The sequence below is a fragment of the Sus scrofa genome, chromosome 8 (genome assembly GCF_054392235.1).
Source record: "Sus scrofa isolate SSC_HxYL_T2T_F1_AM1 chromosome 8, Sscrofa_HxYL_maternal_Yorkshire_Landrace_v2.0, whole genome shotgun sequence".
NCBI lineage: Eukaryota > Metazoa > Chordata > Mammalia > Artiodactyla > Suidae > Sus > Sus scrofa.
Genome location: NC_139390.1, coordinates 105,962,183 through 105,987,519, shown reverse-complemented (window position 1 = coordinate 105,987,519; position 25,337 = coordinate 105,962,183). Strand labels below are relative to the sequence as shown.

The window sequence follows — 25,337 nt, the reverse complement described above, 5'->3', positions numbered from 1 at the left end:
TTAACGATCTGGCGTTGCCGTGAGCTGTGGTGTAGGTTGCAGACGCGGCTCGGATCCTGCCTTGCTGTGGCTCTGGCGTAGGCTGGCAGCTATAGCTCTGATTCAACCCCTAGCCTGGGAACCTCCATATGCCGCGAGAGCAGCCCACGAAATAGCAAAAAAAAAAAAAAAAAAAAAAAAAAAAGAAAATGCAAAATTAATGTATATTTACTTCAAGTGTTACTATCTTTAAATGCCATTCCTTTGTATTCCAAGTATAAAGATGTATCTTTTAATTAATTAATCTTACCCATTTTGGTAAGGAATTCAGAAAGAAAAAGACACTTTAATAAAAATAGGAATAAAAGGCAGTTTCTAATAGCAGAATAGAATGGTCGCTATTACAAGGAAAAGTCTTCAAAGGCTTTTGCTGTAATATCCCATTGCATTCAATATCTCAAATATTTACCCTCAACAAAAATGAGTTTCTGTTCTTTTAATGTCTATATGCATCCTGTAAATAACATTGTGCCTTTCTACTTATAAATAAAGAAGTCTGTACAAAGACTAGGGTTTTCTAATATAAAAACACTATGTATTTGAAAATACACAAGTTCTAGGTTTATATTATGGTGTCCAGGAAGAGAAACACAGATAGAGAACAAAGATCTGTTTGAGTAACTAAAATCAAACTACTTGTCATTTCCTGGGTGACATTTATCCCCAGCTTTACTGAGGAGGCCCTCTTTCCAAAAACAATCAGCTCGGCTTATTTCTATGAGAATGTCTCTATTCCAAGTACCGTTGAATTATTATTTTTTTAATCTGGGAAAATGAAGTACACAAATATTATTATGTCAAAAGCAGAATAAGGATTTTGTCCATGAATTACTTACTTCATAAAAAAATGAACAGTGATTATATTTCTGAAAGGGTCACAAAGTCACCATCATTGTGCTCTTTTTCACCAGTGCCAAAACAAAGAGAAGAGCCATATAATTTTCCTGTAATAATAAGGTCCTGGAAACCAGTCCATAAGATTGAAGCCAAAGCAGATTTATTTTATTAGATTGCTAGATAACTGCATAAGCCTCTGCATTTATAGTTATGGGAAATTTGCCTTACAAAATAAAGCAAGCTACATGGCAGCAACACAAAAATTTAGGTAATTTTCTTGGTGAAAAATATCATCTAGGTTTTATGGTTTATTCTCGGTATACAAATAAATATAAAATATAATCCTTTAATGTCTAGACTGTTCCTGCACTGACTGATTGGATCTGTTCAGCTCAGATGGTCTTAGGCTAGATCCATAAGGCTTTGAGAGTACCTATAAGAATTTACAAAAATTTGTGTTAATTTTGATCTTAGACAAAGAAATAAAGATGACAGTGAAGGTTTTTCTTGGTAGTCATTTTCATTTTTCAAATATTGTCAAACCATCTAGCCATTAAAAAAAGCATCTGGTTCATAGCTATCTAGTGTGTGAGCATCAAAAATCATTCCATCTACAATAGCTAGTGACTGTTAAAATGAACTATGCATGGGTTGAATAATTAAACTCAAAGCAATTCCTTCAGTTTTGGGTTGTGAAAAAATATAAAAATATTATGTAAGAGTCATTAAAGATTTTTGACATCTTAAAAAAATGTTTGGGGAGTTCCCGTCATGGCTCAATGGTTAACGAATCTGACTAGGAACCATGAGGTTGTGGGTTCAATCTGATACTTGGATCTGCAATAATATTATTTTTCAATTTTTTAGATTTGTGAGACACTGAGCTACCTTTTATTTTTTTCCCCACATGCCATATAGCTAAATATGCTGCTTGGTTTTTGTACTGAATGACCATCATACTAACTTATTAAATTATAAAATCCAGGAATGACTTTTTTTTTTTTTGGCTTCCCCTACTGCATGTGGAAGTTACTTGGCCGCAGATCGAACCTGCACCATAGCAGTGATAATGCCAAATCCTTAACTTCTAGGCCACCAGAAAACTCCATAGGAATGACTTTTTCAAATTCCAAATTTATCACTTATGAGTTTCATGGTCTTAGACAAATGACTGAGCGATCTGTAAACTGGAGTTAGTTCACAGAGAAGCTGACATACCTGATTGCCTGACACTAGTTGTATTTCAAAGACTTAATAGCCACATAATTTTTTCTAGTATAGCTAGAAGTTAATAATTGGCACCATAATTCTCTTTATAAAGGCATAAACTTCCTGAAGGAAATATTTTGATGGTTCAGCTACATATTAAAAGCAGGTATACTATAAAAAGAAAGACAGAATAAAGCATTTGTCAAATTGCTATATAAAGCAAAATGCAATGAATTTGGTTTAAAGAAAAATAAGAGAACAGAGAACTTTAAAAAAGCACTGTATAGACACAAAATAGCAATATATTATTGATGAAATTATAGATATATATGGCTTATAGTAGCTGAAGAATTGTTTAGGCATAGTGATTTTAATATACAACTAATATATATGTAACATCTTAAGTGTCATATTTGATTCTAATTTGTGCTTTTGAACTATAACTCCTTCCTTCTCTATAAGTCTTCGGTAAGAGCTCTCAAACAAACCGACATAATGACTTTAAGTGTCCACACCTCTGCCCTTAACCTTAGGAATCAAGAAGAGTTATTGATTGGGAAATACATCTAGGGTGACATAATATTGCACAATGATAATTCGACAGATTGGCAAAAAAGTTTCATCAAAAAAGAAAAAAGAAAATTATTGGAAGCGGAAACTCAGCTCCAGGGGAAGCTGGGGAAATTTTGCTGGTAGTGAGATGGATAATGAATAACACTAATCCCCTCCCCTCCAAGTTCTCAACCAGTGTTGAAATCGATATAGGTATTAGACAGAAGGAAATTAAAACACTGGTACTGCTCTGCATATTTTATAGCTGGATCAGCTAAACCAGAGAACTCGCCATCTCCTATGGCCTGCTTCCTACTGCCTTCCCTTCGGTTCACAATTGTGGGCCTCCCCCTCTTACTCTGTTGTGGACCAGTCCATGATTTGTAAGCATTCCTATGCCTTGGCCATGGGCTACTAAGTAGTTCCTATATTAGACCTTATTTAAATAACTTAATTTTCTTCTGAGACCATGGCTGCTACACAGAGCAGAGATCTGGGGGAAAGAGGTGTAATTTGGAGAAATACTCAAAGCCTGATTTTGACTCTAATTCCAACATTCGCTTTCTAATTTAATTATATCCCTAATAAAGTGGGTAATAGCTCTCCTTTTATCTTACCCCAATGTCTAATTTCAGAGTTGGTTCAGAACTCAAAAAGAGAAAAGAGGGTTGTTATTTATATGGCCCTAAAATGGTGCAGTGCATTGATGCATGGCCAGTATCCTTGAAGAATGGAGAAGTCCAGGTATATGGGGCTCCTGAGAATAAATGGAGTGAGGCCGTTCCCAAGGCCAGTCTTCGGTGCTTTAGTTAGTGTGGTCTTGGCTATATTTTTCTCTTTGGCAGTTTGCAACTGCTTAATATGAGCTTCTGCAGCTGTACATATTTTTAAAAACTGGCATGATTTTCAGTAAGATACCTGGCCTTAGTATGTAGCTTGCTGTGGTTTACCTTGAACGAAATCAAGATCAATGTGGCCAGGAAAAGGTTTCGATCACAGGAAAGCCTCAACTCAAAACAGGCAGTGCTTCAGTATGCAGAATATTTGGACAGTGGTGGGTATGATTCATTTTTTTTTTTTTTTTTGTCCTTTTGAAGAATGTTTCTCAGCTAGTTCTTCAGCTGTCCAGGTCTCTGCAGATCAAAAGGCAGTTTTCAGTGTAGAATATCAAAAATTATTAAAATATTGAATATTATTAGAACTGGCCTTTATATTGCTAAGTGAAAGGCATCAGACAGTGGCAACATACTAGCTGACACATATTTCCAATCTTTATTACAACTGCATAAAGGTCAAGGGTAGAGGATCTGGGCTCCTTCAGTCCTGTGACTCATCCTCACACTGACAATCACCTTCCTCTCCACACACTCAAAACTTAGATTTACACATTAACTCTGATTTATTAGTAATATCATCTGTGACCACCATTTTGGATTCTGGAGAGTCTGTGGCTTCACTCACAAAAATGAATGAACAAATAAGCAATAGAAAATTTACTAAATAGGAAATACTCTATTTTCTTGGAAAGTATCATTAATCCAAAGCCAAAAAGTTACCTAAAAAAGTCTTGAGGTAGTTTCCATTGTGGCTCAGTGGAATGAACCCAACTAGTATCCATGAGGACGCAGGTTCAGGATCCCTGAGCTTGCTCTGTGGGTTAATGATCAAGCGTTGCGGCAAGCTGTGGTGTGGGTCACATATGTGGCTTGGATCTGGTGTTGCTGTGGCTGTGGTGTAGGCTGGCAGCTGTAGCTCCTATTCAACCCCTAGCCTGGGAACTTCCATATGCCGTGGATGCAGCCATGGAAAGCTAAAAAAAAAAAAAACAAAAAAAACAAACAGACTTGGCACTGCAGAAATCAGTTTGATTAGGGAAGAGTTAAACGATTTGAACAGCATGCTTTGGTTTATTGTCAGAATAAGAGAAAGAAAAAAGAAGGAAAAACAAGGTAATTCTATTGAAAATAAAACAACTCCATTGTTTTATTTATTAAGCACACACTGGGACACTAGGCTCTGGGTCAACAGTGGTCAGTGAGACAGGTCCTCTCCTCATGGGCCTAATAGTCTAGTAATATAAACAGGTAATGCATATATATTGAATTAAAGTGCATATAAAATACAGTATCTGAGAATCAGGAACTTATAAGGAAAAATAAAGCAGGGAAAGGAGAATAGGAACTGGGAAGGGCTTGTGCTATTTTAGCATAAGATAATATATGAGAAAAAGAGCCCCTCTTGGAAGGTGGTATTTGAAGAGGGACTTAAATGAAGCAAGGAAACCAGGGAAACAAATATCACTGGGGATATATTTCCGGTAGAGGGAACAGCATGTGCAAAGAACCTGAAACAAGAATATATTTGGTTTGACCAAGGGAAAAATAAAAGGCAGTATGATTCAGCCAATGGATGTTTGGAGGAATGGTAAGAGATTTGGCTCAAGACACAGTCTAAAAAGGCTTTTCTGCATAATTTGATTGCTGCCATGGCTGCATCTGTCCTGTCCAAGTCAGCTGCTGGGAGAGAATGCTGTGGTCTGCCTCCCCAGGCAGTCCTGTTATTGGTCAGTCACATTACTGTCTCACAAATCACGATGTAGCTGTAAGACAGAAAGTTCAAAGATGTCAAAGACCCATCCTCACTAAAGCATTAAAACGTTCTATTTTGGTCCCACCTAAAAATTCAGCCCCCAGCCTGTCCTTATGGTCTCTAAATGATGCTCTCATGGTTTTCAACATTTCCTGGTCCATGGACTAAGGATAGGAATAAATATAACCCCCATCTACCTCTCTGACTTCTGACCCAGTGGAAAATAGGTACTGAAGTCAAAGAGTTTAAGCACGGTCCATCTTCTTTGTAGCTGATGAAGCTAAATTGAAGAGACATTCACTTGATCTGTAGCTACAATCAGTTTTTGTAATATTCTACCCCTTGGATTAAATTCACTAGTCCAGAGCTGTTGGCCAGCCTCCTGGTGGGACAACGCCATCCCTCGTGAGTTTGGCCACATGGAGAAAGAAGGAATGGGAATGTTCCAAGGATAGGTCTCCTAGGAGAGAGAATCCATAATGGACAGAGCTTTCCCCAGTCCCCCAGGTCCTTTTATATACTCCCCTTCTTCTTTATTGGGAAGGAGTAAGTGACTGAGGGGTAGAGAAGGCCTAGATATTGTTCCTCAGAAGTCTGCTCTCTACAATGAGATCCTGTTGTGTAGCATTGAGAACTATGTCTAGATACTTACATCATAACGCAACAATGCGAGGGAAAATTATGTATACATGTATGTGTAACTTGGTCCCCACGCTGTACAGTGGAAAAAAATAAAAATTAAAAAAAAAAGTCTGCTCTGGAAACTTAGGACAAAGGACATGGCAGCTGGGTCCCCATTAAGAAACTGTCTAGCAGAACCCCAGAAAAGAGTTTAGGATGATGTGAGACTCCCCCATCCCTGGAGGGTGTGTTGAAAACCATTTCACTTTGCTCTCAATGGGAAAGGTGCCTCAGTGGCTGTCCCTATTACACCTGTAGAGTCATGTTTCTGTTTTAAGGAAATCTGGTTGGTTTTTGTCAAATTGGATCATATTACCTCAGACAATTAAAATGATAAAGCTAAGTTAAGGTTAGGACTATAATTACATCTCTCACATATTTCATTATCAGTGGGTATCTATTTCTTTCAAGAGAAACCAATCTGTCATCTTAATCACAGTCAGCTACCATAAGCAATAATACCTAATAAACTCAAGAAGCCCTTATGGTGAAAATAATTGTTCAATGAAATGACAGTTGAATACCAGAAGAATCCCTACCCCACCATTAAATGGCTCTATTTTTACCATTAACATTATCACGTTTTAAATAGTAGGTCCTGATCGGTTATAGCAAAATACAGCCTTATAGCCTCTGCCATGAGCATATGATACCGAGTGACTAACAATTTAAATGTGGAAGGAAATATATATTTAAATATAAAATTACCAATATGTGTTTATGTGTGTATGTATATGATACTGTAGCAATTTTGGGCTCTTTTTGTTTTAAATATTCTGAAATTACATTTCTATATTTAAAAACAGTCTTCTCCCATCAGATGAAATTATCTCCAGGACTGTCCTAAATTAGAACAGAAACAGATGTAATGGGATAGATCTCATCTCTAAAGCTGCTGACAGTAGAAATTAATCTCAAAGGTTTCTATCTGTCTCCCTTTATGTGAAACTGCATATAATTACTTGCCCATCAGATACACACACAGACACCATGGCCCCCAATGTGTGCCATGCATGTCACTGAGCAGACTTATTCCCAGCACCTGTGACACAGCAAACTGTTCACCTAGGCAGAAATATGCCCAGCAGCTTCAGGGAGGGTGTGAGGCCATCTAAGGGACTGGTAGAGCCACCCTGTCTTCTTGCTTTCCCACGTGCCCCCAATCCCCTGAAATAGCTCATGGTATAGCCTGGGTAAAGTTGTCCTAAAGAATGACAGATGATTTTTCCACCTTTCAAAGCAAACTTGGGCAATTGAATCTTAGAAGCAATGGGAGAAGACTGCGGGCAAGCTCGTGAGATGCCCGTGAACCCTGTGCTCCAGGGAATTCAGCCACCCCTCCCTTTTCTGAGCACCCAGCACACGAAAATGTTCCATTTCCAAGGAATAGCCCTACCTCTGGCATCTATGCTTCTCTTTTAATTGCACTGTAATTTTGTGTGGAGATTTAGTCTTTATAATGAGTGATAGAGATGACTGCTAATGAGGCAAAACTCAAGTAAAAGCCCTAGATAATTCCCATGGTATAACAGATTCTGCTTCCAAACAGCTGCCTCATTTTGTTCCATTCAAATTGCCAGTTGTCAGCAGGTGCTATTGGCTGTTGTATATGCAAAATGTGTTCATTTCCCAAACTCTGTCTTCTTAATTCTTTTTTTCACCTTATTTAAACAAAAGACTGAAAATTATAAGATAACAAATGCTTATTTTATTTTGTTCTCTAACTTAAGTCAACATTTTGCCATACTTCTTGGAATAAAATGCTAGAGATAAAAGTTGAATCCCTCTCTGTGCCCCTCATTGTTCTTACCCCTCTCCCCAGATAGATCCTTCCTCTTAAATTGGTATCATTCCTATTCATATGTTTATATTACTATGATATGTCAGACATTCATAAACTGGAAATAACATTTCATTCTTTTCTTTTATAAAATTGCATATTTTTACCCCTCTATTTATGTATTTTTGCATTTGTTTTATACATTTAACACTCACTTTAAAAATCTATTCTTGGAATTCCCGTCATGGCTCAGTGGTTAATGAACCCAACTAGCATCCATGAGGACGCAGGTTTGATCCCTGTCCTTGCTCAGTGGGTTAAGGATCTGGTGTTGCAGTGACCTGTGGTGTACGTCACGTACATGGCTCAGCTCTTGGGTTGCTGTGGCTCTGGCATAGGCCAGCAGCTGCAGCTCCAATTCGACCCCTAGCCTGGGAACATCCTTATGCCACGGGTGTGGCCCTAAGAGACAAAAAATAAACAACAAAAAGAAAATTTGTTGACAGATGTTGCTCCAATTTATTTATTTTAATTGCTATGTAATATCCTGTCATATAAATACACTTTATTCATCCATTTTCTTAATAAGAAGTACTAAGTTTTCTTATAAACCATGCTGCAATGAAGATTTACACATACCTGCTTTTACACATGTGAGTTTCCCTAGGGCCTGTAACTGGGTTTGAATTGCTCTCTTACAGCTAAGCTGCTGCTTCACATTTACTAGATAGTGTGAAATTGCTCTCTAAAGTGGTTGTACCAGTTTTCACACCCACCAAACAGCATGAGAATTTGCCTGGGAAGCTTGTATTCTCAGACAGTTTACATTTTTTGCACTTGACAGGAATACAGTGCTATTCCATTGTGGTTTTGATGTGCTAATATAGTCATCACTGGAGCTGAGTACTTTTTCATATTTACTAGCTGTTCTTTGAATTATCCATTTCATTTGTCCATTTTTCTATCAATTGATGTTCCATTTTTCACTGGTTTGTGGGAATTCTCTATATATTCTGTCCTATCCCTTTGTTCACTTTTGTTCCAAGGAATGTTGGTAGGAAAAAAATGTAAATTAATCCAAATGAGAATAATATTCACTGAGCTTCCCCAAGCAAAGTCAAAACATCCTTTAAACTTAAAACAATAAGGCCTTGGTAAATTTAAATCGAAATCTACCTTTCCTATTATATATTCTCCTCTTTGTTTTCTAAGTTTTGGTTTTTCACCTAAAGACTACTTCTGACAAAATCTTTTTTTTTTTTGGCTGTGCCCATAGCATGTGAAAGTTCCTGTGCCATGGATCAAACCCAAGCTACAGCAGCAACCAAAGCTGCTGCAGTGACAATGCTGGATTCTTAACCTGCTGTGCCACAAGGGAACTCCCCAAATCATTTTTTATATTGTGCTAAACCTGAGGAGCTAGCTTATTTCCATAATCAGATTGGTACTGAAAGTGAAACAATGTTAGAGCATCTCTGTCTTCCAAGTTCAAGTAAAAATTCAGATCTCTGAAATGAGAATTGTGATAAAAATTGGATACACACTATGGCACATGTGGTAGGTGTATATATGATTTAGATTTTGTTTACTGATCTATAGGAAAGGAGCACACTGTTTTCTTCCATATTCAGAGCCTGCTACATAATTTGCAGGGCCCACGGCAAAATTAAAATATTCAAAATCAATGGGAATTTTAATATGGAGACAGAAGAGCCCTTCTGAGCACAGTGCTGCCCGTCATATGAACTTGAACCTGACCCTGCCTGCATTGTTTAGTTTAGATTTTCTGTAGTCTTATCACATTCTATCTATTATTTTATGCTTTAGAACATTCTTTATTATGCAATGCAATTGCTTTTGTATGTTAAAAGTACCAAATTTTACTCACTCTTTTACTTAGAAAATTATTTTTGATTGTTCTAAGATAAACTGAATAATTAGTAAAATACATGCTTATTTTGAGAATACTTATGCCTGTGAAAATAAGATAAAGGTCTTAGAATGCTAATATTGTATTGAGTGAGTATTTAGAAAGTACTGACATTATGGTGATGATAGTGAGATAGTTTTGATAAAACTCATCCAAATTTTCTACTGTGAGATAAGTAATTAAAGTTCAATAGAACACTAGCCATACCACATTCCTAAGGACAACCGGTAAAACCTGCTTAAGTAATGGAGAGACAGTGGCCAAACAGTTGAGACTGAAACTCACAAAACACTGATGGTAATTTAGGATAAGGACTGTTACAGTGACTAGGAGGACACCTAGACGAGACAGACAATTCAACAAACGCTTATTGTAGTACCTCCTATAAGCCAGACCTTGAGATTTGGAAATACAGCTGAGAACAGGCAAAAGATTGATTTTTATTCAGCTGCAATAGATGTTTCTGTAGTTTAAACAGTATAACAATACAGACAGAGGAAGGAGGTATATTTTGTAATACTTGATGCTTTTTTCTTCCCATAAAAGAAAAAATAAAAAAGGTCCAATGTGTTAATGTGGCACCAAATAGGCAAGAGGAGCTAAGCATGGAGCGATTTAGAATTTGCTGACGTTCGAGGATCTAAGCCGTTAGTCAAATCCTCTATTACAAGGACTGGCATGAGCAGGAATTAACTCCAAATTTCCTTCCATTCTGCCTAAAATTAGGTTTATGCAAAATTCTTTGTAAAATTTCCACTTGAAAACTGGAACAACGGTGTTAGGATAAAGCAAAGCATCAGTTGTAAATATCCTCTGGTTTATCATTTTATTTCTAGATAGCTAATGATCTTTTACTTTAGATAATTAATTTGTTTTTTTGGAGTTCCCGTCGTGGCTCAGTGGTTAACGAATCCGACTAGGAACCATGAGGATGCAGGTTCCATCCCTGGCCTTGCTCAGTGGGTTAAGGATCCGGCGTTGCCTTGAGCTGAGGCAGAGGTCGCAGATGCGGCTTGGATCTCACATTGCTGTGGCTGTGGCGTAGGCCGGCAGCTACAGCTCCGATTAGACCCCTAGCCTGGGAACCTCCATATGCCATGGGTTCAGCCCTAGTAAAAAAAGAAGACCAAAAAAAAAAAAAAAAAAGACCCAGATATTTCATATGCTTTTTAATTGTAAGCACTTTCAAAAGAACTATTTTTAAAATGTGCACCATACTACCTAGCTTCTTGAATGGAGTATTTGCATAATGTATATAATTTGGCAGATGGCTTCACTTCATAGTATCATACTGTGTAACACTGTACTTAAAATAGTGACCCAAAAGGGAGGGTTGTCATCCCCTGATCTTTGACACGGCTTTGGTAAACCTGTCAAAGGTATACTCTTTCTCCATCATTTCTTCAGGCTAGTCTCTTCATTCTAAAGAATGATACTACCATATAAAAGATGGCATGGACATTTCTAGTCCTTTTGGTTTGTCTTCTACCTTACTACCTGTTTTCTTCTATTTCCTTATCATGGCTAAGTTGTCATTTGTCGCTTCCTTCTGCTGCATGTCTGTCAGCAGTAAACTATTTTCCCACTTCAGTTTTCAACATTGACATTTTTCCCCTTAGAGATCAAATACCTGTACTTTAAACTGTTAGAGTAAAAGAAAACACATTTTAGGAAACAATCTGAGGTCTCCTTTTGTGAATAAATATATACAATTTAATATTTTTTAGTTTTCAACTTTTCTATTCACTTAAATTTTTTAATAGCATGCTTATTTTTAATTCAAAATATCAGTAATTTTTATATTCTAAATGAAACATTTGGAATTCTCCTCTTCAATATTTTGAGCAGAAAAAAATGCTTTGTAGATTTGACCATGTTACTAGAGGCAGGAAAAAAAAAATGAGTATTTCAATCACTTGCAGATTAAATGGTTTCTATATCAAAATGTCATTTTATATATTTTAATAGTTTGCATATTATTATACTTCATAGTATATTAAAATACTTATTGTTTACACAAATAGTTTTGTTATATATTGTGTATCAAATTGCTTATAAATAGTTCACATATTTATATATAAAGAGAATATATATAAATACATTTGTTTATACATTATAATATATATTTGTTATATTTATAATTGTAATTACATATTATATCTATTGTATGTTACAATTATACATTACTATTAGGTAATTTTTATATTATGGTACATAATCATATATTTATAACAGACATTTTTGCTATTATCTAATAGTATTCTTGGTGTATGTTTTTGGAATGCATACAATAACAGCTTACTACTTCCAGCAAAGCATCTGAAATATCTCAAACAGATAGTCAGCTGTGTTCGAGAAAACATTTTCTGATTTTGTTAGTTTTCTATTTGAAGTATTGGCATAGCTACAATGTAGGATAGAGAATCCATAATGATATTTTAATCTGCTAAATTTTAAAGTGGCTATTTTCATTTCCAATTTGGCTTAAATTAAACTGAATATAGATAGTCTTTGTTTGAAGAACGAGATTGAGGCTTATTACACTTTTACTTGTGGGTCCTGACTATATCGCTTGGTTTCCCTTCTTTGGGAAGGAACATGGATGGGATGGAAAGAGATTTGGTATCAGACATAACTGAGATTAATGCCAGCTTCATCTTTTTAAAAAGATGTGGCTGTATTATAAAAGCCTGGAGAAATATGTCTGCTCAAAATCATGTGCCTGCTTTCTTAGTTTAGCCACTGTTCCTAAGGGAGTCTACTCAAATTTTAATATTTAATGTATTCTATTCCTCTCTGTATCAAGTAGGTATGCATTTCCTCTGTATGAGTCTGCTAAAATCAAACATAGCAGTCTCTAATATTATCCCATAAACAAGGTGATATTTATCCTCTAATGAAAACTTGAGTAAAATAGTGTATGCATCAGGCAGTGGAGACAGAAAAATTGGAGGCTAGTGAAAATGTGGCTGGTGGACCTGTAGTTCAAAATCACCACATGATGAGAAGCAGCTTCTACTTGGATCAATTATTTTTTTTCTATCATGTGGGGAGATGGTCTTCCATGGGTCATTCAATTTTGTTTTGTCACTTATTGTGCCAAAAATACAGAGCCCCGAGTCATTTTTAGGGTTGTCTTTTCAGAGAACAACCTTGAGGGATAAGGTGTATCTCTCACTGGGACAAGGAGAAGGCTTGCTTCCTGCCTGCTATACAAAAACTAGATCCCCACATCTCAGTGCTCTTCTGTCCTGCAATCCACATTGCTAGGTGGGAAAAAGTCACTGTGGGGCAGAGATATTAAAATAACCTTGTGAATGGGCCTTTTCAGCTGATTCAATTTACTATCACAGTGGCTTTGACATCCAAACACACCACTGGATTAATGGGTTAAATGCTTCTATCTCTGTCCAATAGAATTTACAGAAAATTCTGCTTTCAAAGATTGCCACAGGGGAAAAATGGTAGAGACAGATCAATCACTTCTACCCTCCCTCTTAACCCTCCTCCCTCTCCCCTCCTAGGTAGTCAAATAGAAACAAAATGAACTACAAGAAAGATAAATATCACAGTTTTAGTTAAAGACCTAATGGTTGCCAGAGTACTCAAATTATTTCCCAGAAGAATAGTGCCTGCCAGATGCAGGTACCAATTACATCTCTCTTTTATAAAAAAAGGTACATTTTAACGTGCTACTAAGCTTTTGTAGAAACTGTACCCATGATTCATGGAGGCTTGTACCTCTAGACTAACATCATTATTTGGTGGTGCATCAGCTTGAATTCAATGACTAACAAAATGGAAAATATTCGCTAGGCTTTCTTGGTTAAACAGGTACAACGTGTGCCATTGGCATGACTATAGGACAGCTCAGCTTTGCATGAAAAAGTGTTGCTGCAACTTTAGGGAAATTTTACCCCCACTTGATTGTCTAAAGAAATGCCACTGACTCAATAGGGACCTTAAATCATAGAATTTCTCCTAAAAGTGTGGGCACTGTCCACTGATATTGTTCAACAGTAAAGCTGATAGTGTTCATTGGATAAGAGCAGCAATCTTGCCCCAGTAACAACTCTGAAGACCAAAGCCTGGTCAAGGCTGGTCAACACAGTGGGTTGAACTAGACGCTGTGACCCTTGCCTTAGACAGTATTCCAATGGATTATATTTTTATATACATAGCATGCACAGATATAAGAGACATATTTTTTACTAACTCTTAAGCTGTTGCCAATGGCCTAGCCATCTGTTCTACTACTTGGAAGACTACAAAATGGCAAATTAAAGATGATCAATCCTCTTTACGGCTGCAAAATGTAGAAGGCAATTGTGGCTGTTCATTTGATAGTCTGGATTGTAGATGTAGATGTTCACAGTAAGGGCCCCTTCTCTGATGAGACCGAATGCCATCAGCTGCTGATCACACGTGCCTTACATTGGTGCCATTGTTACCTAGCTGTATCAACACATAGGCATGAATATTTCCATCCTTATAAACTAGACATATTGTATAAAAGACAAAATGTTCCTGATACAGAGGCTAACTATAAAAAAGACTTCATTTTTTTTATGCTTCACTGCTGAGCGCTTTTAAACTTCACGCTTTGCTGTACCACTTCTGCCCACATCTGGTCAAGCTGATGAGAAAGTCTGTGTGGACCCTCCTTTGATGCCGACAAGAAGTTCACACCACCCACAGGAAAAATTTGCTGGGCCCTACCACCTAAACATCAAAAAACTCCCAAGCCAATCTCCTTCCCTATTCTCTCAAGCCATTTTAGGACCTTCTTGAGAACCACCTTGCTCTCTCTAGAAATCCTTGTCATAAGAGTAATAAAACTTTTCATACTCTCTTGGTGTGTCTGTGACATTATCAGTGTCAACAGCCAAACCGAATTTGGGCATGGGAAGATCTATTATGTTTCTGTGGAGTCTCCAAAACAGTTGGAGAAGAGAGCAAGGTGAGTGTCTAGACCATGGCCACCACCTCTCAGTGTCTTGCTTCTCTTTCTTTGTCTTGCCAACCCGGTGAGCTTGCTCTTTGAGCTGTGTGGCTGCCTGCTGATGAGCTTATACTTTAATGTAGGCTATTTTACCTTGCATTTGCCGAGTTCTACTGAGCCTCTGTTACAGGTTTAATTGACCCAAGTCAGAAGTCTGAGTAACTGGAACAGGAATATGAGCTTGGGGCTCTCCTTTAAATAGCTCTGGGTTGTGTATCTTGGCCCAGACCAAACTGTGTGTATCAGATTGAACTGCGAGTCTCAACTCCAGCATAAAATGAGCCAGATACAATGCTCAGGGGAATGACTTTTACTCTGGAACCACTGGTCCTATGTCTCAACCAGGCACTGGCTCCATTGTGTAGGTAGCTCAAGAGAAAGGCTGATATTTGTGCAATATGGGCCACCAGTGAAGCTGGTGTGGAAGAGGAATGGCAATGGTGTGACACTTTGAAGTCATACTCCTAAAAGTAGATGACTCACCTGAGACCTCACAAAATACCTACATTACTTAATAATTCGAAATTACTAATATTTCCTTTTTATTTTGTTCTATACACTGTGCTATTAATTAATGAATTAAATCACTCTTTTATCTCATGTTTACTAAGCACACTCTATTTAATTCACCGTGTATACCACTATGTTAAAGCAGACAGAGGCTTTGCCTTTTTGGAGCATATAATTTACAAGGAAAGAAATCCATTTAACAAGTACTTGCTGGGGAGTTCCCTTGTGTGTAGCAGGTTAAGGATCCGGCATTGCCACTGCAGTGGCTCAGGTCACTGTTGTGGAGTGGGTGCAGTTTGCTGGCCTGGGAACGTCTGAATGCCGCAGGTATGGCAAAAAAATTAAAAACAAAAACCAAATCCAAAAAACTTGCTCTAAGAGGTAACTTCAATTTGCAAATGATGGAGGTGCTGTGAGCAGGAAAACCAATAGGACTTAACTGAGTCTGGAGTGTGTGAGGACAGTCCTTGAGGAAATAAAATTTAATGTGAGACTGAGGGGAGAGTAGACTTGTTTAGGGAAGAGGAAGGAGAGGAGGAGTGAGAGCTCGTCAGGGAAAGGGAGCATTAGGAGTAAAGCAGCCTGGCAAGAATAAGTAGGTACCTTATTGTGGGGGAAACGCTCCTTCCACATTATCTTACTTACTTCTAAACCCCTTTATGGAATCTGTATGCTCATTTACTCATTACTTCCCTGTTAAAGGGGTTTAAAGAGGACAAAATAAGGCTTAGCGATTTGCACAAGACCGCAGAGCCAGCAGATTGTGGCTAGATTTGAATTTGAGAGTATAAAGCCCACATTCTTAACTATTAATGTTCTTCTCTGTGTGTTATAACACTTTCTGAGGATGGCTTAACCAGCAGAGACACAGAATTAATTGCTTCCCCAACCACATCAATAGTTGATAAATACTTGAATTTCATGTTTGGGATTGATGTGCATTAGATTTGTCGTTAAATATTCATAAAACTTTAATTTGCTCTTGATCCAGTGAAGATTTAATGGAGGACAAATTTGTGCTTAGTGGTGAGAAAAATGCAAGGTAAAACAAATTATTATTAAAAGCTTTCGCACACAAAAATCTAAAATTTGCAGATAAATACTTTTCTACAAAAGGAACTCTTCAGTTTTTAGTAAAAATTAATGATTTCTCATGCCATAGTTTAGTATTTTTCCATATTCTATATTTTTCCATATAGTATTTCTCCAATATGTCTGGTAAAAAGAAAGAAGCTCAACAAAACACCTAAACTTTTAACAAGTATCCGGGTTGGAAATCTAGAGATTATTTTTAGTAGTTCATTAATTAGGCCTTAGATTCTTGGAACTATCAAAAAACTTTGTTTTTCTATCTATAGAAAAGGTGAAGTTTTGTTTTTCCATCTAGAAAATTGAGATAATAATATCAACTTTACAGGTTATTGAGAAGATTAGGGAATATATATGTGCATGGAAACATTCTCCAAGATGCACTTCAAGAAAGAGTAGGTATAGGACAGATAAAGGGATCAATTTAACTTTACATAAAGGTCAGATATAAGAAAGATCATGATGTTCTTAAAAAATAAATTGATGAACCAACATTGATTTTTAAAAAAGGTTAGGTGCTTTCCTTATCTGTAACTTGAAGGATGGTCCAGCTAATAGATGGTCCATCCTTATAAATGGATGGACCAGCTAATAGACGGTCTTTATTCTTGCCAGTTTGCTGGAGATAAATTATTTCATCCAGTTCTTAAATACTATATAATTTATCCAGTTCCTAAGTACTACATGAAATCATTTAGTTCCTAAATACTATATGAATTATAACCTCAATAAAAATTTATTTCTACCCCTAAAGCATATCCACCTTTCAGGAAATACTATTCTTCATGCAAGTTTTTGACTCCTTCCCCATAAAGATATTTCATATCACAGCCTCCTTAAAGCCAAAGATGGGGGAATTTTCAGACAAGGGGATACAATTTTTTTTTGGTCTTTTTTTTTTTTTTTTTTTGCCTTTTCTAAGGCCGCTCCCACGGCATATGGAGGTTCCCAGGCTAGGGGTCTAATCAGAGCCATAGCCACCAGCCTATGCCAGAGCCACAGCAACACGGGATCCGAGCCGTGTCTGCAACCTACACCACAGCTCACAGCAACTCCAAATCCTTAACCCACTGAGCAAGGCCAGGGACCAAACCTGCAACCTCATGGTTCCTAGTTGGATTCGTTAACCACTGCGCCACAACGGGAACTCCAAGGGGATATATATATATATATATATATTTTTTTTTTTTTGGTCTTTTTGCTATTTCTTTGGGCCACTCCCGCGGCATATGGAGGTTCCCAGGCTAGGGGTCCAATCGGAGCTGTAGCTACTGGCCTACGCCAGAGCCACAGCAACGTGGGATCCGAGCCGCGTCTGCAACCTACACCACAGCTCAAGGCAACGCCAGATCATTAACCCACTGAGCAAGGGCAGGGACCGAACCCGCAACCTCATGGTTCCTAGTCGGATTCGTTAACCACTGCGCCACGACGGGAACTCCCCGGGATATAATTTTTAAACACCAGTCTCACAATTTCAAACTGGATAACAGTCATAGAAGTACGATGTTATCATCAAAACAATGGAAGTGATTAATACCTATAGAGATTGGTTATGTTGAATTAGATAACGTAAATAAATGATCAGTAGTAAACTCCTATTTAACTCCTTCCAACTTTCTTATATAAAGGAAACACAAAACTATCCTTCTCTAACCATTTTAGTATCACAAAGTTTGTCTGAAATACATTGTTCTTGATTTTGTGTTTATGATTTATATTATCATGATTTGTTTTGTACAGTTTCTGGCAGCACTGCTAAACCAAGACAGCATATAACTGCAGTGGTATAATTTATTGCGCAGAACACCTCAGACACGTGTAGAGAATACCAAGATGAGAAAAACGATCCCCTTGGTGCGTGATGAATCTTATGCATATTAGGATGGAAAAGACAGACTCATGATAAAATGCTGAGTTAAACGAACACAATGAGGGCAGAATCTCTACAGGACATCACAAGAAAGACTACCAGCTTATATGCATTCTGTAAATAGCAAGAGTGATATGCTATGGAAAATAGCATCAGATAATTTCAGATGATGAATTGACTTTTCCTTATCACACACTAACTGGAAAAAGCGAATAATATTTGAATAAAAACCTAAGAATTGCTGCCAAAGAAACTTGGCCCTGCAGTGCTAAAGCCAAGGTGGAATAGAAGTAGTGGTATAAACAAAAATACATTTTTTTTTTAAAAAGCATAAAATCATCTAGAATGCCTTTTACATAAAAACAGGCCATTGTGTGCTGTAGATCCACATACTTTAGTAACCCACCTTTAAGATGAAATATACAGAGTATGAACTGAGAGGTGCAACTATTTTGTTATTCCAAGTCAACCAGGAAAATCTCTTTACTTGCCCTTTTTTCCAATAAATGGCATGAGGGTTCTGACATCCTGTACTGAATTCTTCTAAAACATTCCTTATTATTTTGTCTTCTTAGTTATTAGAAAGGTTTAGTTTTAAATGGCAAACAAGATGTAAAATTATATCCCCTTACATTTTGGATTTTTTAAAAAATCATTTAAGAAAGGAGTACAATAATAATAATATTGAAAGGAATGGTTAATGGCTAGTACTTAATGAACCTCTGGGATAGTCCAGTTTCCTAAAGTTGGCTTTGTACTCATCCAGGGCTGAGTGTAAGAATATATTTTATCAGGGTAATGTGTTTAGGACCTGAGATTGTGATGATAACATATATATGGCTCACATATAATACACAGGAGGATGGAATTTGTTAGTAGAAAAAGGAATCTTTACTTATAAAAATGTGTACTCAGTTTGTAAGCCCATTTAAGGAAATATTTATGTACAAACTCACTTGATTTAACTTGACTTATGGCAATTTGATCCATAGGAAACCGTATATGGTAAATTTAGTGATTGCTGAAGATGGCACTGTTTAGGAAAGAACACATATACATACATACATACACAGAAGATAATACCAAAAAAGCAACTCTTAAAATTGAGCAGAGACAACCAACAAAATTTATACCTATTCCTTTTAGAGAAAAGCTGGACAAATTTTATCACCAGAAAGACTTCACTAGGGAAACATATTTTTATGGCATATAAATTTCAGGTTCAGTTAAGTACCAGTGAGTTACTGGATTTTATTTTATTTATTTATTTTTTTTGGCTTTCATCTTTTTAGGGCTGCATCCATGGCATATTGAGGTTCCCAGGCTAGGGGTCTAATCAGAGCTATACCTGCCAGCCTACACCACAGCCACAGCAATGTCAGATCTGAGCCGCATCTGTGACCTACACCACAGCTCATGGCAACGCTGGATCCTTAACCCACTGAGCGAGGCCAGGGATCGAACCTGCAACCTCATTGTTCCTAGTTGGATTCATTTCCACTGCGCCATGACATGAACTCCCCGAGTTACTGAATTTTAAAAACTAGATAGTTAAAAAGGCACAAGTCTTCATTCTTTATCATGTGTCTTTTCTAAATTTATATAGAACCTGAATATTTACATCATGAGGAAATACAAAGAAAATAAATGTTATATATTTTGCATAGAGAGATTATGAAAAGTCATTAGTAAATATTAAGAATATCCTAACATACTATTAACTTTTAAACTCGTCTTCACTGTTTACTGCTTTGACTGATAAATTTCTTAAAAGTCATGTGTAAGAGCCATAATTAGAATAAACGATTGGATGCTAGATTACAGTGGTCCAGTTCTAGAAGGTATGAGTAAATGATACTTTTTTAGCTAGGTTAAACTTGTTATTTAAAGAACTTAGAGCAGTATCTGGTACATGGTAACTTATTTTTATTTATATTATTTTATTTAAAATAAATCTAGCCAAAGAAGCCCACATACTTGCAAAGAAAAAGTAGAGGACCAGCATTGCTAACTGGTTAATATTTTTAATAGATGGTTAATATTTTTAATACTTTTAATAGATGAACTATGATAAACACAACATTTAAAAACTTTAGGGCTATAGCAGTGGCATATATGAAATAGGAATGTTTATCTTTTTGGAGAACATTTTAAAAAAGTCATACTCAGTAGTTTAGCAAGTAGAATTCTCATCTTTTGCCATTATTATGTTCAAAAAGATAAACTTACAAACCTACAGTTGGACTTCTTTACTATCATGATTCACGTGTAGCTTGAATCTTCACGAGAGACATCTAACTGGCTGAATTGATTCTCATTAATTATGGATTAGAAATCAATTATTTCTCAATAAAGAAAGCCCTGTGTTATATGTAAAATGTATAATGATGATAATATGTATTGATATTGGGAAAATGTATACAGATATACTGAGAACATAGGTAGAAAAGTGAAAAATGAAAGATGCTCTCCTTGACATGAACCTCAGCAATTGTGTCATTATTCTAACATATACCCACCATCAGTGTCTAAGTGTGCACAGAAGTAAAAGCAATTCTCTTACTTTCTTTTTCTAAAAACGAGCAAAGAGTTAAAAACATATTTATAATTTCTCTAATTTCTTGATTCTACATTGATGATACACTTCAGAACAATAAATTCACTTGGAATGAGATGTTTTTAGATAAAATATTAGTAACATGATATCTAAAAGCTTTCAAAATTTCCATATAGCCTTCTTTTTATGACAAAGTATATATTCCTTGAAGATTTCATTTTATTAAGGAAGAAGTTTCAATATCAAAGATACAAATACGTATCTGAACACTTTCTTTGTTGTATAATAAATTGACTTTATGGAGCTATAAACTATTCTGAGTTTATGGGATTTTGGAAATAATGACCCCTATTAGAGTTTATAATGCATTCTGGGCAATATCATAAAAAACATGTCAGCAGAGTAATTTCTCCCTTAAAATGATCACCTTCACTGTGTAATAAATTGCTTGCATATATTCATAAAATAATCTCTGTGGAATATTTCAAATTTGTATGCACATATCTTCACTATCAAATTTTATAGGAAATGCACAGGCTACTATATTTATGACCAGATTTCAGTTACTACATAAAAGGTTATTACTGCTTTGAAAAGTGTACTTGTGTAGAAATATGTATGTACTTACCAGGTTACTTATCAGAACCTAAGTCTATGAACTTAGCAGAAAGCCAGCCTTTAAATGTTTCTAAATTAAATTATTTGAATCTACACATTGGCCAGTCTTTCCACTAATCTATTTTTATGTAATAGGCATTATACTTTTATGTGTTCTCATTTTTTCTCATTAAGGATACCTGGTCTTTTATACTATGATGGAAGATGAAAATATATTTTCTGCCACTAATAGTAATAATAAATTGTGGAAGTAGTGTGGTCTCTTCTTAAATATCTTTTAATTATCTATAAGTAATCCTATTATATAAAATCAGAAAAATCTATTTCCTGTATATTAAGAGTATAATGACTTGAAAAATAGAGCTTTTTTAATATTAATATTTTTATTGATTTATACATAATCACAACTTATTGCAAATATTATAAGCTGACTGACACTATACCACTTATGTAATTTTACTAAGCAATTTACAATAGTATACAGGATAGAAAAACCAAAGATGAATCCCTAAATAAGTTCTGAAGTTGAAACCTCATTAGGTCATGCCTTTACATTAAGAAATCTTGGCTTCTGAGTGTTCAAATATTATGTCCCATTGACTTCATTACTCTCTGTTTTGTGTTGTCTACCTATCTATTCATCAATCAGTCAATTAATTGCTTAGTGTTATATTACATATATACATGCCCATGTGTTTATGTATAAAAATAAGTATATTTTATATGATATATATGTATATATAATTTATAGCTTATTTCATCTTTTAGGATTAAGATCTTTATAGACAGGATTTTGTCCTCCCCCTCAGGTGCTAACACAGCAATTTTCACAAACCAAACATTCAGCAACTTTTTTTTAAATCAAAGATTAAATCAATATTTCATCTTACATTTCAATTACTTAAAGGTCGAATAAGTAATAATTAAAACTAATATTTATTGGGTGGTTTCTATGTGGCAGCCATTGTTCAACCTGCACCATCTTAAGTTACTATAGAATGGAAATATTAATAAGCACTTTATGAATTGTTAGTTCCTAAAGATGGGCTAACCTAATTTAATTTTATTTTCATTTAGATAATTTAGACAAAAATTTGGGAAAAATATTCAAAGGAATAAAGTATGAGTTTAAAAGTGATTTATTATCGAAAACAATAAAAAATGGAGAATAATATCAGCTTCTTCAGAGTTTGAATTATCTTGGAAATAAATCTAACCAAGTTAAAGCAAATAGAAATAAAATTGTTTCAATACTTGTACTGCTTTAAATTCACTAACTAGCTATTCTCTGGGATTTGAACTATGGGACCAGTTCGGCATCATGTGAGACAAATGTTTTGCTTTGTTAAGTCTACATAGAATCATGTATTGCTTCCGTTATCATTCCATTCTGCAAAACATGTAACTATCAAAAGAATGTCTCTAATATCTTGCATTGTAGAAACTTGCTTTCTTGAAAATATATTACTTTTTATTTTGCTTTTGAAAACAAATAAGACCATAAATTATTTAGATTTTTCGTAAGTTAATTTATATTATTTGCATAATTTAATTTTAGTTGTTTTATTTTCATCTAAGTAAAAATAATATATCATGTGCCCATGATCTTGCCAATTATCACAGTTTCATATAGAATGACTAACAAGAAATCCTTCTCTTGATTTTGAGACATAAATTATCTAAGTTCAAATCCAATGGAAATCAATATCTCATTAGATTCTAACAGGCAAGTTAATGTCTCTTTATTTTGGAGTAAATGGGAGTAACAAAGAAAAAGCTAGGAAGCACTTAAAAACAAAAAACAATAAACATGCCATCCATCGAAGCTTTGATATAGCCATTTAAGAAAAGACTCATCAAGAAGACAGTGATATTTTCAATAAATAGATTACTTTTCCTTTAAAAGTAAAAATGGGCAGGAATAAAGGGGAAAAATATCTCAAATGTCATCCTTGTGAATGGCAGTGAGAGTTGCTTTTACTGCAGACAGAAAGGCCGCAGTGGTATATATATTCATTTAAAAGCTGTGGCTATTATTTTAAATGTGATTATTTCCCTCTGTGCCCATAAATTAAGGGCAGCTACTATTAAATTTAATTACTTTCTGTAGCAACATGCAGCTGGGGAATATTTCCCTCTCAAAAAGGGTGATTACAAAGAGAGAACTCTTCTAAACATACATCACACTCTCTTGTTTACATTAATTCACATATCTGAGATTGAAAAATGGAGCCACACAGTACAAACAGAAATTTGGTTAAAAGAAATAAGGGCAAAATTATACGCAATACCATGACAGAAGTGCTGTTAGTAAATCTGAGTATTTTCTTTATGGAAGTATATTTTGTGCAATGAGGAACAGTGATTATTTGTCATGCCCTATCTACCAATTTGGAAAACAAATGACAGGATCTGTCTCAGTAATAGCTTCCACCTAAAAAATGATCATGACTTTTGGTGTATGATTTTTTCAGTATTTAGGTTATGAAAGTCTTGTGGGATTAATCAAAATGACCATGAACAATATTCACAATACTCTTGAAGCAACGAGGTCTTCTTTGTGTCTATATTATAAAAATGAGAAAACATTTGTGATGCTTTGGGAAGTATAGCTTACAGTGATACAGCTTTCAAAGGTGCAAACCAAATTGAGAGTGATTTTTACCAACAAATGAAAGCATCATTCCTGATAAAATTATATTTAATTGACTTAGTTGTGCTGCGTGAGAAAAATTTATTGAGAATTTACTATCTTCTATTTGAAATTACCTAATTTTTTATTCACAGACCATATCAAGTAAAGTAAGTCTCTTTCATATCAAGATAATATATAGAAAGGTAAGGACAGGAATTATGCTTACTGTATTAAAATATATCTATGTATGTGGTATTGTATACATAAATGTAAAATATATCAAGATTTTTTTTTTTTAGCATTTACTGTGAATAAGTAGGTTGAACCATAAAGACAGTTTGGATTGAACAGAGCAAGAGAATCTTGATGAACAGTGACAGAGAATGAATGTCAAAATAATAACCACAGCAGGAGTTCCCATCATGGTGCAGTGGTTAACAAATCCAACTAGGAACCATGAGGTTGCGGGTTCAGTCCCTGGCCTTGCTCAGTGGGTTAAGGATCCGCTGTTGTCATGAGCTGTGGTGTAGGTTGCGGATGCAGCTCGGATCCTGTGTTGCTGTGGCTCTGGTGTAAGCCAGTGGCTACAGCTCTGATTTGACCCCTAGCCTGGGAACCTCCATATACCCTGGGAGCGGCCCTAGAAAAGGCAAAAAGACAAAATAAATAATAATAATAATAATAACCATAGCAGTAATAATAATGATAATAATAACAGGTTCATAGAAAAACTATAGAGACAGACACTTTTTAATGTAAGAGTAAAAAAAAAAAAAGAAAATATATTGAGAGGAAGGAACAAAAGTTTTGCTTTTGTTTCTTTCTGAGGAGGTAACAGACAACTCTGCATATGAATCAGTGTTCCAAGTAATCCAGAAAGTGAGCCACTGCTGAGAACAAGAAGGATCTGGAAAGCCACGAGTCAGCAGAGAAGCCAAGGAGACTCTAAGATGTCTGGAGAGTCTCCAGAATCAGCACAGCATGCTCTCCACCAGGGCTCTGTCCTGCACAGGTAAGATTGAAGTCTTTTCCCTCTCAGCCACTATATTGGAGATGAAATGTATATGAGTAATTGATACTGCTAGCCTGAGGGTCCAACTTCTAATATTGTCATTTTTAATTTTTTTTTTTTAAGTTAGGTATCTCCATTAGAATTCAAAGATCCATGAGTGTTAGTGTTGCCTTCAAAGTTGTCATACTGGTAGGTTATATAGATTTTTAAAAAACACTACTGCCACTTATCAAGACAATTGGAGAGCATTTCTTCTAGAATTATATTTGAAGTCACTTTGAAGCCACCACACTACTTCCAAAATATATTGGAGAAAATAGGCTTGTAGCACAACCTCTTAGTAAAGATAGAAGCATCTACAAAACTTCCTCTTGAAAGGAGCTTATGTCCAATCCCCTTTGCAATTATACAGTCTAGTCTACAT

At 35.7% G+C, this 25,337-nt stretch overlaps 2 long non-coding RNA genes across 6 annotated transcripts in view; one reads left to right on the top strand and one right to left on the bottom strand.

The window, feature by feature from the left end:
* Nucleotides 1–25,337, bottom strand: part of LOC106504728 (uncharacterized) — a 689,957-nt gene that overhangs the window by 479,056 nt on the left and 185,564 nt on the right. The window contains exon 4 of one of the 5 annotated variants that reach the window (XR_014813075.1): nucleotides 3,588–3,770. The exons of 2 other annotated variants lie outside the window; for them this stretch is intronic. This is a non-coding gene — a long non-coding RNA (uncharacterized LOC106504728). Of the gene's footprint in view, nucleotides 1–1,026; nucleotides 3,771–5,104; nucleotides 5,237–25,337 lie in introns of those variants that run through there. 2 more of the 5 variants (XR_002346807.2, XR_002346805.2) reach the window with 2 other exon arrangements.
* The window catches only part of LOC146400965 (uncharacterized), a 79,910-nt gene that overhangs the window by 52,662 nt on the left and 1,911 nt on the right, over nucleotides 1–25,337 (top strand). The window contains exon 3 of the long non-coding RNA XR_014813082.1: nucleotides 24,730–24,913. This is a non-coding gene — a long non-coding RNA (uncharacterized LOC146400965). The remainder of the gene's footprint in view (nucleotides 1–24,729; nucleotides 24,914–25,337) is intronic.